The 15,918-nt window shown below is 44.9% G+C and overlaps 1 long non-coding RNA gene across 4 annotated transcripts in view; it reads right to left on the reverse strand.

The window, feature by feature from the left end:
• Positions 1-15,550, reverse strand: part of LOC110365103 (uncharacterized) — a 49,942-nt gene extending 34,392 nt beyond the window's left edge. For 3 of the 4 annotated variants that reach the window (XR_010472312.1, XR_010472309.1, XR_010472311.1), the window contains exons 1-2: positions 15,323-15,528; positions 10,491-10,575 (exon numbers count right to left, since the gene is read on the reverse strand). This is a non-coding gene — a long non-coding RNA (uncharacterized LOC110365103). Of the gene's footprint in view, positions 1-10,490; positions 10,576-15,322 lie in introns of all 4 variants that reach the window. The other variant, XR_010472310.1, reaches the window with a different exon arrangement.
• Positions 15,551-15,918: the final 368 nt, after the last annotated feature.

The following is a 15,918-nucleotide window of genomic DNA, read 5'->3' on the forward strand; positions in this document are numbered from 1 at the left end:
GCCCTTAATTTTAATCTCCTTGCGGAGTACAAAGGGAAGAAGGATTTATGACACAAATAAGGAAATTACTATGAATAAAATGTCTGTCTGAGCTACAGTGAAAAATGTCTGGCCCAGAGATTTATTGTGTTTTTGTTTAACCTCCTCACATAAGGCAATGGGAAGGTGCTGAAGAGAACAGGGAAGCCTCTGCCAACACCTCCGTATAGACAGCAGCAGGCAAACACAGGCCACAAACGTGAGCTCAGTTCTCATTTTGAGTGGGCTCTGAAGTCCCAAAGGGATCTGCAGGGCACAGACATAAGTTTTTTAAAAGGAATGTGCAGTACTAACAATATTACTTCATGGGCACTGAGGTCGCTTCTGCCCAAGACAAAATATTCCACCAAACCACAGAGACTGAAGTAAATTGCTAGGAAATACGCTATTTTCTTCCTCTTCTCAAAGTCTAGTTTCTGGGGAACTTTCAGCCAAGAGCTGAAAACCAAGAATCTAATTTAAGCATCACTCCCCTTTCCTGAGGAGGAACTGCCTGGAGATGCAAGAGAGGCGGCAGGTCTCAGAGGTGCTCTGCCTTGTCACACAAATAGGTAAAACACAAGCAGTGGTCTGGGCTCTGCTCCCTAGTTGTAAACTGGAAATAGTATTTCTCTGTTTCATGCATTTACAGTTAGCCTCATGCTCAAGTGCTGAATGAACTAAGGCAGGAGCTCCTACTATTATTTAACTATGTTTTAAATGCATTTCAGCCTGTTTGCTTTCTGTTAGGATTATTGCCTGGCTTTCCCTGGGTACCTTCTCATTTTAGATGGATGCATCTATATATTGATCACCTGCTGAGGAACAGTTAGTAAATTTTGAGAAATTTTAGACCTTTGTAGTCCAGCCTGTTGGTGAGTAGCCTTTATTTTTCTTGTCTGAAAACATGAGTAGCTTAGACATTAAAAGTTGTGACCCAAGCCAGATGAACTGGCAGAGAAATAAAGCCTGTAGTAACAGACAGATCAAGATACTTCTAGAATGGTTTTCTGAAAGCAAATGCTTCCTGTGAGGGCACTGGTAACGGTCTGTAGTGGATAAAAGCACATTATTATTACACAAAGCTGTGGTTACTTATGACGAATCACAAAGAGCAGATGAGGATGAAGTCAATTGCTTCAGAACTCTTTGCATCTATACAGCCCCCCAGTGCTGATATCTTGACTTCACACTAGCCCTAGGAGGCTGCTCATTCACCTTTATGAACGAAATGAACAGTCAGACAGTGATACAACGAGAGAGGACAGATGGGTAAAGCATTCTCATGACTGTGTGGCACAGCAAAGATTGTAATAAAAATACTACACAGAGAATAATCAAAGTAAGTTAATACAGCACCATGAGGGATTTAGACTTGAATTTTCAGCAGCTTGGGGGAACTAAACATGCAGCTTCCACTGAGTTTGCAGGAGGGGAAGTGGGATCTGCTGAATATTGATGTCTTCTGGGTTTCTAACAATATCATGTCCTTTTGCAGTAGGTGGAGGTGCCAAAAAGACACTTTCCACATCTGTCAGGAACTCTCTGTTCTCATTGCCCAACACCCAGGAAATGGAAAACACCAAAAACCCCATAATACTTGAGCCAGCAACCAGTGTAAAAGGAGGTAGAGTCACTGTGCACGGAAGCTTGCGTGGCAGAGGTACAAAGAGGGTACAGAAATGTGGCAAGCACTGTACAGTCTTGGCCAACCCACATAAAACAGGCAACTGGAGAGAAGAAGAAAACTTTGCTCTCACTTTTCCTTGCCAATGCTATCCAGGACTGTACCAAAGCAGGTATCAGCCAGTCCTCTAGTTAATTGTTTTCTTCCCCAAGCAGCAAGGACATCTGGGCAGAGATAGCACAGAGTGGGGACAGGCAGGAAAGCAGCAGGGCTGTGGCCAGCAGTAGCAAACCTGGCTCCGTGTCAGCTCCTCAAGCAGCAGCAGCAGCATTGAGGAGGGTGATGCTGGAGACATGCTCTGCCAAAACTGCATCCTTGTCATCTGGAGGGAGGTGTAGATCCTCATGCAAGCCCCACGATACATATTACTGTATGTAATCACTGCTGAAGTTTCAAGTATTGTCTGCATTAGCTCTCATGCTGCGTCCATCTTGCTTGTCTTTTCTCCAGCTCCCCCATTTCCAACAATCATTCCTAAAATAAACTGCACCTAAGAGCCTTCCTTGCGATAAAGACACACTCTGTAGTTCCTGAACAAACAGCCCTAAGCAACCTGATTTCACATCAGGAGAAAAGACAGAAGGCAGTCTCAGTCTGCACCCACAGCGACTGGCTAGGAATGGTGCATCCATCGCAGATGACTTTAAGCCTGTTTGAAGAGTAATGCTGTTTTAATGCATGAAAGAGAAATTGGCTCCAAGGACAGCACAGGGGAGATGAGAGCAGTTACATCATTGTGACTTGGCTAGGAAAGGCGTATTTTCATTTTTACGGTAAGGGAATATTGTTCTTGTCTTGACCAGCAATCAGGAAAACCAACACAAACATTAAAATTCTAGGTTGTTCTTGTCCCCACAATATACAAGTTAAAACAATTGTTGAAATTAAAGACATTCTATTATGACTGTGTAGAAATCATGCAAGCCAAGAGCAGAAACATGATAAAACACAGACAGCCCCCTTTGAACAGGTGTTTTGGCAATTATTTATGAGAAATTGCTCAGAGCCTCGTCCAGCCTGGCCTGGGATGTCTCCAGGGATGGGGCATGCACCACCTCTCTGAGCAGCCTGGGCCAGTGTCTCACCACCCTCAGGGTCAAAAATTTCTTCCTCATGTCCAGAATGAATCTCCCCTCTTTTAGTTTAAAACGATGACACCTTGTCGCAACAGGCCCTGCTAAAAAGTCTGTCCCCATCTTTCTTGTTGGCCCCTTTTAAGTACAGAAAGGCCACAGTACAGTCTCCCCGCTGGCTTCTCTTCTCCAGGCTGAACAACCCAAACTCTCTCAGCCTGTCCTCACAGCAGAACTGTTACAGCCTTTGGATCATTTCTGTGGCTCCTCTGGCCCCTCTCCAACAGGTCCATGTCTGTCCTGTGCTGAGGACCCTGGAGCTGGACGCAGCACTGCAGGGGAGGTCTCACCAGCATGGAGCAGAGGGGCAGAATCCTGTTGTTCCACCTGCTAGCCATGCTCCTTTTGATGCAGCCCAAGATACGGTTGACCTTCTGGGCTGCAAGTGCGCATTGCCAGCTCACGTCCAGTCTTTCATCCACCAGTACCCCGAAGTCCTTCTCTGCAGGGCTGCTCTCAATCCCTTCATCCCCCAGCCTGGATTGATACTGGGGGTTGTCCTGACCCAGATGCAGGACCTGGCACTTGGCCTTGTTGGACCTCACAGAATCACAGAATGTTAGGGATTGGAAGGGACCTCGAAAGTTCACCTAGTCCAATCCCCCTGCGGGAGCAGGAACACCTAGATGAGGCTACACAGGAAGGCATCCCGGCAGGTTTTGAATGTCTCCAGAGAACGAGACTCCACAACCACCCTGGGCAGCCTGTTCCAGTGTTCTGTTACCTTTACTGAGGAAGAGCCTGGCTCCATCCTCATGACACTCACCCTTTATTTATTTGTAAACATTAATGAGGTCACCCATCAGTCTCCTCAAAGCTAGAGACCCAGCTCCCTCGGCCTTTTGTCATAAGGGGGATGCTCCACTCCCTTAATCATCTTTGTTGCCCTGCGCTGGACTCTCTCCAGCAGTTCCCTGTCCTTCTTGAACTGAGGGGCCCAGAACTGGACACAATATTCCAGAACCTCATGAGGTTCAAGCCTATCCAGGTCCCTCTGGATGGATCCTGTCCCTCAGGCGTGTCAACTGCACCACTCAGCTTGGTGTCATCACTACTCAGCTTGGTGTCATCTGCACCTTGCAGAAGCAAACCCTGCCTGGCCCACCTGAGACCATGACAGGTGAGTAAAAGACAAATACCCTGCTTTATCCAAGACAGGGCAAGTCCTAGATGAGGTTCTCATGAGACACTTTCTTCCCAGACAACCTTTGATCACCTCTGCCCAACCTCAATGGCGCCGATTGCCCTCTTAAGCTTCAAGAGTGACTCACTGCAGAAGAAACTCTCAGTTCCTCCCTGCAGCCTGAGGCCAGCAGAGTCCCCTCATGCACCTCCAATATGTTCAGCCAAGGGTACAGCATATGATCCTGCCAGAAAAGCATAGATGCTGCAGAAGACCAGATTTTTATGGGAGTTTATGTTCTTGATGTATTATTACCACAGGATATCACACATTCCAGAGTAAAACAGAACACAAGCCAAAGGGAGGAAGACTGATTAATAATCTAAGCAAAAAACTCCAGTTGTTTTCACCAAGTCAATACTCCCAACAGTTCTCATCACAGTGGAGGTCAGAAAATATCCATAACAGGAAACTTCTGGGGCTCTGCTTACCCAGGTGGCACTGAGCATCAGATAAATTCGATCTCAGGAAAGCAACACAAGCCCTAGGTGATCACAAGACACTATAAATACAATTTTGTGCCTGGCCATTCATACTCAGTTGGGAGCAAAGTGGGATTTTGCATCCTATGGTAATACCTGGCATAGTGGAAATCCTCAAAGCGAAAACGCCTCAACCCCTTTTCCCTGTGCAGAGACCCACAGCCATGTCTGAAGGGAACACACCCTCCTTCTCGCAAGGTCAATGTCCTGCCCAACACAAGCTTAAGCTCACTCTGTATCTGACAGTCCAGTTGCTATGTAAGCCAGGCTCCTTTTCAACACAGAACAGCTCTTCTGGAAATGACAGATCACCTTGATTTAAACACCATTTGTTTCCAGATACAATTAGGTTTACATTGAAAGCACTGAATGCTAAAATTACAGCAAATATTCAGGGAAATACTGTGAATAATAGAAGAATAATATTTGATACATCACAAAAATATATCCATCCATACATGCTTTCCTTCTAAATCTTTAAGTAAGTTTAAGATTTTACATGCTTAAACTGTTACATACATAATCTACATGCATATGGCTAAACCATACCTTTCTGTATACAGTCATATATATACATATATATATCACATAAACCGCACATGTAAAAACACATAAGAGGCTACATATTTACTTATGAAAATGCATCGGATGTGACATTTATATCTGGATGGAATTATTACCTATATTTCAGTGAAAGTCACACACACATTCTTTTTGTCCTGTGTTTGTACAGAAGCAAACAGAAACAAGAGGCAGAAATAGTGGCTGTACATAAAAAAACCTCTTTGTCCATGTGGTAAAGGGCTAACATTGCTGAAGCAGGAATAGACACCTTTCGAGCAATTTAAAAAGGGTAGGTCTAAAAAGAGGTGTTTTATACAATAGTAAAATAATGTTTTTCCAAAGAGAGTTTCAATTCAAAGTGCCCCTTATTAGATTTGATCAGCTGCTACATAAGAAATCACCATGATCAATCTTTTAGTTAATCTCCATTGTCCTTCAAGCATCACAGTGATGTGCCAGCAGCTGCAGATGCTTCATTAAGTAGGTAATTGGCAATAGCTGTAGGGGTAATTCAACATTTTCCAAAGAATTCAAATAACACTTTAGGCACTTGTGCACTTCCACTGATATCTTTCTGGGTTGTTGTGATTATGCATAATTAGGGTTCTCTTCCAAATAATAATAATAACAACACATGTGAATGCCAGAGGATATCTGGCACATCAAAGCCATATTTTTCAATAGATTTATGGGGTTTATAGTGGGACCAGTGAAATTCAGCAAGAGTGTTCTGGTCGTGTATTAGAGAGAATTTTTTGTACCAAAAGGACCCCAGTGAATACGGTCTGTGTAAATAGCTCAGTGGCAGGATGTAAAAGCAAACACTGATTTACTGAGCAAACTAAAAGTAGCCATGTCATAATGTTCTTGGCTCACATCAAATGTTTGTCTAGGGGAGAATCCCTTCATTAACAGTAGCATAAACTTCTAGCAGCTAGAGAACATTTGGATGGTTATGCCTGCAAAAAGCATAGCTAACAGCTACCAGAGGCAGCACAATCTTTCAGCAAGAAACCTGTGTACAGTGGTCTGAGTAGTACTGTCAGCTCCACCATTTACCCTGCTCTCTCCTCTTGCTCAAACTGCCAGCAAGGCTGGACAAACATCTATCCTACGTTCAGCCATGAAACAGCACATAGTTTGCAAAACAATCATGATTTCTTGGAACATACTCATCTAGGTGTGACAACGTTGAAGCACTCCCCCCACCCTTAGCAGAACAAAGGGCTATGTTATGCCTTAAACATCTGTTTTTTGTTACTTTGGGAGGAAAAGATAGATGACACCTCATCTTACCTTTCCCAAGGTTTTATGGCCATGGAGGCAGACACCTTGTAGGATAAGGGCAATTAACAGTGTTGCTGTGAAAGGCCTCATGGTCTAATTGGGATGATGGAGATGAAACATCTGTCAGACAACCAACTACCAGAAGAAACCATGAACCAACAGCTACCCCTGATGGGCAAAACAACTCACTTCTGATCAGTACTGTGAACTTTCGCCTAGTTTGAAGACCCCAGAACCATTTCCAGAAGAGTCTTCCTAATTATCATGAAGAGTGAGCAGAGGGAGGAGACAAACCGCTCTCCTCTATCTTGCATGTAAATGAATTGGGTTATAAAATGACCTCACACATAATATGAGTTGGTGGCGTGTAAATCTTCGACGCATCCCCCCCGCTCCAGAGGTCATCGCGGGACCGATGTACCTGTGGAGTGGTGATATCTTACCCACTCTCTCTCTCTCTGATATCTTAGTTTTCCTTCTTTCTCTTTCTCTTACTTTTTCTTGAACCTATAAAACTAATTTCATTTTAAGTTTTGCTGCCAAAGTCTTGTTAAGTTTTGCATTATAGTTACTAATTGTTGCCAATCCACCATTTTTAGAAGGGCTTTTGCTGTCAATATATTGGTAAGTTTTGTGACATCATAACATACTTTTGCCAAGTCACTAATCGCTGCAATTTGTATTCCACCATGTGCTTTTAGTAAATTCATAATTGAATTGGACCTCCAGAGTGATTGTCTTTCATTCACTTCGCATTGCCACGCAGAATTACCCAGAGTTAATTCACACCTGATCCCGTCTGTTGAATCAGGGCAGGTGTCACGTTCAGAGTTAACTCGTCCCTCATCTCATCTGTTGGGACAGGACACTAGGTACAAGCCCACATTTCAGAAATATGTTTTGGATCATGACACGTGTATTCCCACTGTTTGCTGTCAACTAAACACAGATATTCACTGCAGTAATTAATGACATGATTAATATTAGAGGAACAGTGTCCAAGAGATCTGTTCCTCGATCCCCCTGTGGTCAGTGCACAGGAAGATGTCCTGAGACCCCACAGGACATTAGTCTCACGCACTTGTTTCCGAACCTCACGTAGACAGTGGAATGATTCACTGAAGGGAACACTGATATCTTAGGGTAAATCAAAGAATCACAGAATGATTTGGTTTGGAAGGGACCTTCAAAGCTCATCCAGTCCAACCCCCTGCCATGAGCGGGGACATCTTCATCCAGATCAGGTTGCTCAGAGCCCTGTATAGCCCGACCCGGATATCTCCAGGGATGGGCAACCTGGGCCAGTGTCTCACCACCCTTAGTGTCAAATTTCTTCCTCCTCTCAAGCCTGAATTTCCCCTCCTCTAGTTTAAAACCATTACCCCTTGTCCTGTTCTAACAGACCCTGCTAAAATGTCCCCATTAGCATACGTTATGTCCTCAAATGTCCTTTTCTTTGTAGTTTAACAGCATTAGATGCTGCTGGAGGCCCAACTTTATCTACATAGTGATCTCAGAATCCTCATCACAGTCCCTGGCCCCTATCCTGGTGAAGGATAGGAGCAATGCTTTGTGCTCTAAATCCAAGCAGCTTTTGGCCTTGACAAATGTTTTTGTTAAATTGGTACTCTCCTAACTCTCAGAAAATTAAAAAATGAGTGACCTCTGGAGAGAAACCCAAACAAATCCAGTTTGTCAAAGCTTTCAGTTAGAATTAATCACATGCCAAAGATGTCATGCTGGCCAAGGGCTGCTGGAGATACGAGCACAGGTGTGGGCATCAGCAGCCACACAGAACAAGGACAGCATTCAGGGGTCTTGGAATATGTTCCTTTCCCTCCACAGAAAGAACAGCCTGCTACACAGATTCATTAAATAAATAAAAAATGCTGGTCAGGGGTGCATTGCTGAGAAGAGGAGGTCACCCTAACGTACAGATCAATGAGGCTGGCAAAAGAAACACATGTGCAGTATAATAATTATGACCAAATCAAGAAGGGCAGTAGGATCTTGTGCTGTAAATCTTCCAAGAAGGTAAACGATAAATTAAAAAAAAAAAAATAGTTATAAAGCGACTTCTGGCATTGATATGTATGATTTTCTTCAAAGTGAAAATACAATTCATGATTCTTAGAGTCACGTCCACATTACACATACACATCAGGATCCTCTTTCAAGTGCATATTGTACAAGAACACTGAAAAAAAATTGCTCAGCTCTGACAATGTTCACATCTATCAGGGCCTCACACCCGATGCAAGACTGAGTGTTGCGATTGAGATGGACACAAACACTATTTTTATATAGTCTTTTCCAGCTCATGTGTCTCTTTGCTATTGGTTACAGGCTGCAATAGTAACATCTCATTGGCTAATTTTGCTATCGTCACTGTTACTCTTTTACTCTCTTCTTTCTCACGGGTATACCTTAATATCTTCAAGGTCAATCTCTGTTCCCATACCCTCCATCAGGGAATCCGCAGACTCACCGTAGTCCCCCACAACTGAGTCATATGTGTGAATATATACTGGGACCATGGATTTCGTTAATCCATCCACAGGTTAACGAGGACAGTACAGTACAATGACTACAGAGGGCTGAGTGTTTATATACAAATAGGATAGTTTCACTTAGAAAAGCTACATGTGTTCAGAACTATCTGGGTATATGGGAATGCTTGTTTGTATACAGACCATTCTGCTTTCTAGAAAGCTTTTTTTCTCGTTCATGTCATCAGAGCTTGCAAAGGAAGAGGCAGCACCTATGTGTTTTTGTGCTGTAACAACTCAAGTGTGAGCACCCACTTGCTATTGGCAGGATAACATCTGTGGTTTTGTACCAGCACTTCCATTTCTAAGGATAAAAGCAGAGGTGCAATTAGAGTGCTTGCTCCAGAACGAGCTGCTTACACCATGCAATGGGATTCTCTTGCAAAATTTCCTCCTGTACTTACAAAGCACCAGTGCAGAGATAGGCAACCCATACTTTTGAAAAGTGTGCAGGGATAAGTTCCATGAATTTTTCAGAAAAGTCACCTAGAATGGTTGATCTGAACTTGGTCTGGACTCCTAAAGCACCTTCTCACGTAACTAGCCATTTGAAAGCATATTTTCAAAACAATGAATAAAACTTTTTTTTTTTTTTTTTTTAAATAAACAAACAGCCATCAACCAACAGACTTAATAGAAGAGAACAAAATCAGCTCAGAGGATGCCCAGGTTTTATGGAAAAGGCCTTTGGGAGAACTTGTACCACTTTCACAGAGTGCTGTGGAAGAACATGCCCCCATTCTCAGCCTATCTGCATTTTTCAGTCCAGTTACAAGACTGTGGGACACAATAATATGAGGTTGCTCACAAAAGAGCTGGCTTGATTTGAGCGATCTCTGAACATACACATGACCTGGTTTGCTGACCTAATCACGTCTTTCAACTTTGCGTGCTGTTTTCAGAGTACAGATTCTTTACTCCAAAATACTTGGCAGGCACTTGAGCACTGAACTCATCCTTTACAATTCATTAAAGCTTGATGGATCCTCTAGTATCCAAATACTAGATTGTGAAAGAGTTTGCACGTTTTCTCTTTGCTTGCACTTTCTCTTTTGCTTACACTAGTCTTTAAAGCTCTGCATATTTTTTCTGAGCACAGATGCTCTCTGTTGACAGAATTATAGATAACATATTCTTTCTTATCTTCTTTTACAACTTTTTCCCTTCCAATCATTTTGAGAATATACTCCAAGCTTGCTGATGTATAACTCTCAGTTCACACAACAGGAACATTAATTTCTGTGTTACAGAAAACATGTACAACATTATTCACAGTGAACAGATCATGGAATCAAATGAAATTAAGACTGCATGGAAATTGCAGTGAAATGATCTTGCCCATTCAAAGTATTATAAAAGTATCACCTCTAGAAAGCTCCTGCACTCTCCATAAGATGTAGCATCTTATTCTATTGTCTTTATCTTCACTATTATATTTTAATCTAATGTAAGATGCCCTTTATGCCAGTGAAGTGCAGAAAAGGCCTTAGAACTTGATTCAGATGTTTTAACTAATGCCTAAGTGTCTTGCACCACACAGGGTAATTAGTAGAGAAAGACATTACTCAGGAAAAGAAAGGCTCTTACCGTCTAAAATTTGGTAATGGTGGCATTAGAGTTGATACATTCTCGCAGATGTAGGCCCTTCCCACTCTCTGCCACTGTGAGACACCTGAAAGGATGAAATACATCAGGTATATCCCAACTGCACAACCACTAAATACTGCAAGGGACACACAAATGGCCTCAAATTATTATAAGACAGGTAGGTTCCAGTGAGATTTATTGCTAAGAGCCTGCACTACTATGTTTTTCCCCACAGCAAATGGTTTATTGTTCCTTATACAGTCATGTCCATAGTAATCAGGCAGATCACCATCTTGCTCACCTGGAGGGACGTAGAATTGTTAGAATCACTAACACTTCATATGATCTGCTGGCTTTGCAACCAGAGATGCTTGCTTAGCCTACTGCAACTGGAAGGTCTTCCCTAATACAGCCAAAGCGCACTCTCAGCCTGTCCTCTTAACACGCTTGCACTGATCAAACCATTTTTAGTTTCTGTTTCACTCTCCCCAGCCTCTGATTTTGTCCTTTAAAACTCTGTCTTGCCTGCAGGAAGCCCACAGAGAGAAAAGAAATACAGGAGAGTGTTCAAAGGAGACTGGTGAATTGAACACATTGCCTCTAAGGGGAGGTTTTGAAAACAAGTTTACTTCTGCAGCTAAGAGAGAAAAGCATAAAGCTTGATGCAATAATCACAGGGTAAAATTCAATAGTCAGGCCCAATGATTACAGAATCACAGAATCGACTGGGTTGGAAAAGACCTCAGAGATCATCGAGTCCAACCCTTGGTCCAACTCTAGTCCGTTTAATAGATCATGGCACTAAGTGCCATGTCCAATCTCAGTTTAAAAACCTCCAGGGACGGCGAGTCCACTACCTCCCTGGGCAGGCCATTCCAATGCCTGACCACTCTCTCTGTAAAGAATTTCTTTCTAATATCCAGCCTAAATTTCCCCTGGCAGAGTTTAAGCCCATTCCCCCTTGTCCTATTGCTAACTGCCTGGGAGAAGAGACCAATCCCCACCTGGCTATAACTTCCCTTCAGGTAGTTCTAGAGAGTGATGAGGTCACCTCTAAGCCTCCTCTTCTCTAGACTAAACAACCCCAGCTCCCTCAGCCTCTCCCCATAGGTCTTATGTTCAAGTCCCTTCACCAGTCGTGTTGCTCTTCTCTGGACCCGCTCCAGCACTTCAATGTCTTTCCTGGACTGAGGGGCCCAGAACTGAACACAATACTCCAGGTGTGGCCTCACCAACGCAGAGTACAGGGGAAGGATCACTTCCCTTGTCCTGCTGACCACGCTATTTTTGATACAGGACAGGATACCGTTGGCCTTCTTGGCCACCTGGGCACACTGTTGGCTCATGTTGAGCTTCCTGTCAATTAGTACCCCCAGGTCCCTTTCTGTCTGACTGCTCTCCAGCCACTCTGTGCCCAGCCTGTAGCGCTGCAGGGGGTTGTTGTGACCAAAGTGCAGCACCCGGCACTTGGCCTTATTGAATTTCATCCCATCCGAATCAGCCCATTTTTCCAGTCTATCCAGATCCCTCTGCAGAGCCCTCCTGCCGTCCAGCAGGTCGACACTCCCTCCCAACTTGGTGTCATCAGCAAATTTGCTGATGATGGTCTCAATCCCCCCATCTAAACCGTCAATAAAGATGTTAAACAGGACTGGACCCAACACTGACCCCTGGGGAACACCACTAGTGACTGGCCGCCAGCTGGATGCAGCCCCATTCACCAGCACTCTCTGGGCCCGGCCCTCCAGCCAATTCTTAACCCAGTGTAGAGTACACTTGTCCAAGCCATGGGCTACCAGCTTTTGCAAGAGTATATTATGGGAGACAGTGTCAAAGGCCTCGCTGAAGTCCAGATAGACCACATCCACGGCTTTCCCCTCATCCACCAGGTGAGTCACCTGATCATAAAAGGAGATCAGGTTGGTCAGACAGGACCTGCCCCTCCTAAACCCGTGCTGGCTGGGTCTGATCCCTTGTCCATCCTGAAGGTGCTGTGTGATTCCATTCAGGATGATCTGCTCCATAACCCTGCCAGGCACCGAGGTCAGGCTGACAGGCCTGTAGTTGCCAGGGTCAGCTCTGCAGCCCTTTTTGTGGACTGGGGTAACATTGGCCAATTTCCAATCATATGGGACCTCCCCAGTGAGCCAGGACTGTTGGAAGATGATGGAGAGCGGCTTGGCAAGTTCTTCTGCTAGCTCCCTCATCACCCTAGGATGGATCTCGTCTGGTCCCATAGACTTGTGAGGATCCAGATGGCTCAGTAAATCACCAACTATTTCCTCCTGGAATACAAGGGGCCTATTTGGCTTCCTATCTCTGTCAACCACCTCCAGAGATGAGTTGTCCTGAGGGCCACCTGTCTTACTGGTAACAACTGAGGCAAAGTAGGTATTAAGTACCTCAGCTTTCTCCTCATCTTTGTTAACTATATTTCCCTCAGAGTCCAACAGAGAATGGAGGTTTTCCTTGGCCCTCCTTTTGTTATTAACATATTTGAAGAAGGAATTTTTATTATCCCTGACAGAATTGGCCAAATTAACTTCAAATTGCACTTTTGTTTCCCTGATTTTTTTTCTGCATGATCTAGCTATTTCCATAAATTCTTCATAAGTAGCCAGCCCTTTTTTCCACAGTCGGTAAAGTCTCTTTTTATTTCTGATTTCATTCAGGATCTCCCTGTTTAGCCAAGCCGGTTGTCTTCCCCGACGGCTAGCCTTTCGGCACACTGGTATAGCCTGTTCCTGTGCACTCAAAACCTCCTGCCTGAAGCATGTCCAACCCTCCTGGGCCCCCTTGTTTTTAAGCATTGTTTCCCAGGGTATGCTCTGAACTAGACTTCTGAATAGGCAAAAATCTGCCCTCCGGAAGTCCAGCGTAGAGGTTTTGTTAATGGTTCTCCCTGCATCTCTGAGTATTGAAAATTCTATTATTTCATGGTCGCTATGCCCCAGGCGGCCTCCAACCACTACATCTCCCACCAGCCCTTCTCTGTTTGTAAACAGTAGGTCTAGCGGGGTCTTGCCCCTGGTAGGCTCATTTACCAGCTGATGAAGGAAATTGTCCTCTATACACTCTAGAAACTTCCTAGACTGCCTCTTCTGTGCAGTATTGAGCTCCCAGCAGACATCCAGCAGGTTAAAGTCACCCACAAGAACAAGGGCCGTCGATTTTGAGACATCTGCCAACTGCTTGTAGAATAATTCATCTCCTTCATCGTCCTGGTTGGGCGGCCTAGAACAGACACCCACGAGCATGTCAGCCTTGTTGGACTTCTCCCTGATTCTGGTCCACAGGCACTCAACCTTGCCACTGCTGACCTCAAGTTTAACAGAGTCGAGTGACTCTCTAACATATAAAGCCACCTCTCCACCTCTCCTACCCTACCTATCTTTTCTGAAGAGCTTGTAGCCACACATAGCAGCACTCCAGTCATATGAGTCATCCCACTATGTTTCTGTGATGGCAACTATGTCATAGCTTTCCTGCTGCACGATGGCTTCCAGCTCCTCTTGTTTGTTGCCCATACTGCGTGCATTAGTGTACATGCACTTCAAGTGGGCTGCTGATTTCCCTCTTAATTCGGGCTTTCCACCCTTAGGCTGATCTTTGGAGAGCCCAGTTTCAATCCCTTTCCCCTTCAAACCTAGTTTAAAGCCCTCCTGATCAGCCCTGCCAACTTATGGGCTATAGTCCTCTTGCTCTCCCTAGAAGGATGAAGCCCATCTGATTTGAGGAGACTAGGTACCATGGAGCTTGCCCCATGGTCAAAAAACCCAAAATTTTGACGGTGACACCAATCCTTAAGCCACCTGTTGATGAGATGGGCTTTTCTACTCCTCTCCTTATTTAGCTCCTCATCCATCCCAGCTAGCACAGGAACTGAGGCAAATATCACTTGTGCTCCCGTCCCATGAACTGACCGACCCAGTGCTTTAAAGTCCTTTTTAATTATCTTGGTACTTCTTCTGTTGATGTCCTCGCTGCCAGCTTGGACTATTAACAGGGGATAGTAGTCTGAGGGCTGAATCAGCTCAGGAAGTCTTCTATTAATGTCCCTCACTCTGGCCCCAGGAAGGCAGCAGACCTCCCTGTGGGATGGGTCTGGGCGACATATAGGGCCCTCTGTTCCCCTCAGAAGAGAGTCGCCAACTACTACCACTCTTCTTTTTTTTTTTTCCTCTTACAGCTGCAGTTGTGATTCTTTTTGTTGATGAGGTCCATCCAGAGGGCTCTCCAGGTGGATCTTCTTGGCTGTCCTCTGCCTGATTTTCAGGGTCCAGGGCCTCATATCTATTTGTTAGGGGCACCAAGGGTGGTGATGGGGTTCAAGAGAGGGTTCTTTTACCTCTCCGATCAGGGACCTGTTTCCATTCCCCCCCATCAATTAGATCTGCTGTATCCACCTTATGGCAGGAGGGACAAGGCTTTGCCATCTCCTGTTGCACACCCTTCAGAGTCAAAAGAGCCTGACCCCACCAGTCTATTTCTTCTTCACTCTCCCTAATGCTTCTTAGTCTCTCCACCTCTTCCTTAAGCTCTGCCACTGGGCACAGTAAGTCATTGACCTGGTCACATTGTACACAGGTGCCTCCCATACCATTCTCTGGTACTAATGCCAGGCACAGACACTCTGCGCAGCCAGAGGCCTGGGTGGCTGCATCCTTCTTGGCAGGTAGTGTCTGTGTAGACACACTCTTTGTATTAACAGCAGCAACAGCTTTCCTTTTTCTAGAAACCATTACTACCCTTAGTTAAATTGGGGACAAGAAAACAAAATGAAACCCTGGACAAACTCACCTACAAGAGCTAGTTGTGTCCAGTCTACTTACCCTGCCACACCCCAGTCTGTGTCACCAGCAACAAGTGAGAGGTCTAACAGCAAGGAGTGACAGAACCTCTGAGCCCTGCTGCACGAGCAGCCCCAGTCGCTGCTGCAGCACCGTGTGGGTGGTGCTCACCTGCCTCACAAACACGTCCACCTCCCAGCGCCTGGTGGGCTCCCGGAGGCTTTTTCAAAGCAAGGAGGAGGGGTGTGACTTCCGTCACCGTGGTAACGGCCGCGCCACGTCAGCCGGTTCCGCAAGGGCTGCCGGGGACTCCGGGTGGCGGAAGCGAGAACGCGACCAGAAACCCCTCTCTTTACCCTCTCTTACCTCTGTAGCTTCGAGATTTCCCTCCCGGCTCCGGCCGAGCTGGCTTCAGTCAGCTGATCCTTAAAAGTATGAAAATTGAGAGCTGCTTTAAGATTTGTAGACAGGTCAACAAAATTTACACTGCTTATGAAGTGCTCCTGGTAGACATAAAATTAACTCTCTGTAGCTTCTTACTTATTTCTGCACTTTGTCATTCCTATTCCAATCTACTATCCTTCTGCTCATGGTTTGTTGCCACATCTGCCGATCACACTTCCATTTGTGTTCAAGAT

Source organism: Columba livia, chromosome 4 (genome assembly GCF_036013475.1).
Source record: "Columba livia isolate bColLiv1 breed racing homer chromosome 4, bColLiv1.pat.W.v2, whole genome shotgun sequence".
NCBI lineage: Eukaryota > Metazoa > Chordata > Aves > Columbiformes > Columbidae > Columba > Columba livia.